Source organism: Pinus tabuliformis, chromosome 1_2 (genome assembly GCF_031772625.1).
Source record: "Pinus tabuliformis cultivar Carrire ecotype Pingquan chromosome 1_2, CPIR1, whole genome shotgun sequence".
NCBI classification, from domain to species: domain Eukaryota; kingdom Viridiplantae; phylum Streptophyta; class Pinopsida; order Pinales; family Pinaceae; genus Pinus; species Pinus tabuliformis.
The window spans coordinates 125,713,158-125,717,064 of record NC_142298.1 but is presented as its reverse complement, the minus strand read 5'-3'; positions in this window follow the sequence as shown (position 1 = coordinate 125,717,064).

Genomic DNA, 3,907 nt, shown 5'->3' with positions numbered 1-3,907 from the left:
ACCAACGTGGGAATGGAAAGAGTAGATGAGAGAGAAGTGGAGATAGGAGAGGGAGGAGAAGTCACCTGCAAAATATTTAGTAGCTAGAGGTATTCGATCTAGGTGCAATTAATTTTATTGCATGCTATCCCTTTGTTTATTTCTTTTATTCCTAGGGTAATTCCTTGCATGGCTGATGGATCAACATATTCAACAGATTCTATTAGTGTTTTCTCTATCGGAACTCTTCCTCCTCTTATGCTTCTTCTTATGGGTTTCAATCTGGACATAATGGTTATGAGACTTATTCTAAAAGATCTATATATGGTGATGGACCTACAATGCAAGGATTTTCATATACACCTAATGTTGTTAATGCCCCTCAAGAGTCTCAATTTTAGTAATGATTTTTCTGCCCAAGCCTCTCGAACAGGGTTACTGTAGACTCAGGTTTTGATGTTGCATTGTGAGTGGAATATTGCAATAATGTATTTTTTATTTTCTTTGTTCAAACTCCCAATTCCATTATTATTACATGCCCTTTTCTTGGTTCCTAATTTTTTAATATTATATTTCAAACGCTAAATTGTGATGTCATCCATTTCCCACCTTTGCATTTGAAAATGTTTCAGGTAGTTCTTATTTTGTGCAGAGTTGATTTGAATATCTTGGTCTTATAGCAAGTAGACACACTATAAACCATAGGGCCTACATTAAGTGTAATGACCAATTCTTAGAGGGCTCTCGATGCTATCAGTGTTGTAGAGTCCTTCACCTAAAGATTTCAATAATAGTTTAGTTTATTATACCAAACATATCTCATACAGTAGTTTTGGAAAATAGTAAGTACGCCAACATAACTCTTGCATGATAAATTTCTCAAAAACCATGAAACAATGTAGCAAACATAGATATAACAATTGTAAAAGTTCATCATATCTTTCTTCCATCTTGGATATAGGATTTGGTCATGGAAACTATAAGAGAACAATGCCTAGCACACAACTTATCTCAAGGCATCAACAATTTAGAGTAATGGGTGTTTAGAGTAACGAGTTTTTAATCTTATCATATATAAGGGGTTGATATAGGTGGACATAGTGGACAGTTAGAAAAATTTCCATATGCATTTGAATATTTTCAATAGTGACTATGATTGGTAGGGCTCACTAGAGGGGTCTTCTATAGAAAATAGTGTAATTCATATTAGAATGTGGACTCTAAAAGTGTCAAATGCTTGTCTGGACCCTAATTTTAACTAATAGAAATCAAACCAATACCAAGGGAAAGAAGTCCCAAAGCGAGGAGGGAAGGAAGAAATACGTGTCCAACATCAAGTGCTTTCACTGTCATGAATTTGAGCACTATGTCACGAAATGTGCACAGAAGAAGGCAAGAAATAAGGAGCTTGCAGTTGCAGCAGTAGGTGAAGATCTAGCTTCACAATTCGAGCTTCATTTTACTCACACTACATGCATGGAAAGAACAATAATGGGAAGCATGTGGTATCTCGAAAGTGGTGCCTCATTCAATATGATGGGGAATAGAGATCTCTTTAGTGACTTGGAGAAGAAAGACCTCAAGAAGAACATTGAGTTTGGAGATGATGAGGGGCCTTCTATAGAAGATAGTGTAATTCATATTATAATGTTGACTCTAGAAGTGTCAAATGCTTGTCTGAACCCTAATTCTAACCAATAGAAATTGAACCTATTAAACTCCGTACCTAAAAATAGAAAACATGCCAAAATATAAAAAATTTATCATTTGGAGCTCTGAGACAAAAGTGTAGTGCCAAGGCATTGCGCTTATGGCAGGGTCAAAATTCTTGGTTTTTCTCTGAAAATAGGTCTCAAAGATGAAGTGATATATCTCTAACCATAAGGCATTTTGGAAAACTAAGAGAAAATTTTGTAGATAAGGATGTTGTGAAAAAAAAACTCTCTCCTTTCCTGGAAATTAATTTTCATTTTCTCGTAATCCATGCCACACAATAATGAATAAAACAGAAACTTTAACTTGATTTTTTATTTATTTTCTGACATAGGTCTCTATGAAAGTTACATATCTCCCAATCTATTATACCTATGTAAAACCTGAAGGAGGTTCTCTTCCATGGTGTAATATTAACAAAGACCTCTTTCACTTTTGTGACATTCATCTCCATTTGCTCAGAACCATCCTTTGAAGAAAAATTGGCCCTATGTGCGGCAAATGATTTGTCCCTTGGAATGATTTCTTGAAAAATGATGGAGAAATGATTTTTATGAGCTGAAATGACCTCATACTCTCTGATATGACCTCCTTGATGCCTCCTCTACTAAGATATCTCTAATCCCATATAACAACCTAACTCAATGGGAGAGAAAATTAGGGTTTAGTGTATGCAAAACAAGGGATTTGGAAAATTATAAGAATGAAGGGAAATAAAGGGGATAGGGGGCTACTAAATTCTTAGGAAAATTTTGGGAGGTAGGGAGGGATGTTGGGAAGTAGGGAAAAGCGGAATTTCAAGGATTGACTGAGGGGAAGGGATCCAAAAGGGAGAAACACAGATCTAGCCTAGAAAAGTGTAAAATTGTAGCAATAGGCTAGGTTTTATGGGAAAATGGTGATTTTGATGAATATGAGTGATCAGAAGTGTTTAGGAAGGTATATGAAGGTTAGGGGAAGGTGTATGAGCACCAGTATATAAGTTTTGTTTATATTTTTACCATGGACATCATGAAACCAAGAAAAATGCCCTCAAAACCCTAGGAGAGGGAAATTAGATTTCCAAGCAAAATTGAGAGAAAAATATGGTAAAAACATGGCCACTTAATTGGATTTGATGTAATGCAACCTGAAGTTGATGCTGAAATCTTATGAAATGATGATTTGGGAACCCTAAAACCTAATGGAGACCTTGGAAACCCTAAGCCCTAATGGGAACCTTGGCTGGATGAAATCATGATAAAAATGAATGTGATGATGAAGACAACTCATGACTGAAGTACACTTAGCACAAAGGTGATATGAGCCAGCAAGGAATAAAAATTCTTTAAAAGAGTGGGAGACAAACCTGAGACTACATCCAGTGACCAAAGTTTTTCATGATGACCTAATGGAATGACAAGAATTTGACTGTGGGGCCCTAACAAGACTTTATAAGAGCCCATTTGGTCACTGGTGATAAGATGCAAAGAATGACACTAACATTGGCTCTAGCTGGGGATGGAAGCTCCTTGGAAGTGTCAAGAACACCATAGACCAAGTAGCCTTATCCATTGGGCATGGAGAAAAAACCATCAAACTACCAAACTCAATATTGCAAACCGACTGACAAATTGAACTGTAGACTAACTGCAAACTTTACTAGAAGATACTACTAAAAAAGATGCTCAGAATTGAGCTTATTCATCACACCTACTCTAACTAATTCATAAATCACCTGATCAAGTGAAATGGAACATCCAATGCAACCATGTAAGCATTTTGTCTGCTAGTTGAATTCTCCACAGGTGCTTGCTTATGAGCAAGAAGAGAGAACTATTGAAAGACAACTCCCATGAAAACTTGTAAACATATTGAATCTTAATGAAATTCCAAAGTATGAGCCCTCCAGTTGACCTCAATAATGTTGCAAAAGGATCTTCATAGGAACACATATTGATTTCCAACCCATCTAGTACATTACTTCTTTTCTCTAGGCATTATTCATAACATGAATGTTAACTTTCATCTTTATCCTTACTTTCCTGATATCACTGCAAATTTCCAGATGTGCTTTGTACTGAGACTCTTGCTGAACAAGACAATGAAGCCAGTTGCCCAATCACATTTTTATCACCTGTGTTTTAAAGCTTATTCCCAGCTAATGGAGAAAAACTTTGACTATAGATATCATCTAAAACACCAACTGTTGGATCATGAAAAACTTGGGAAGACT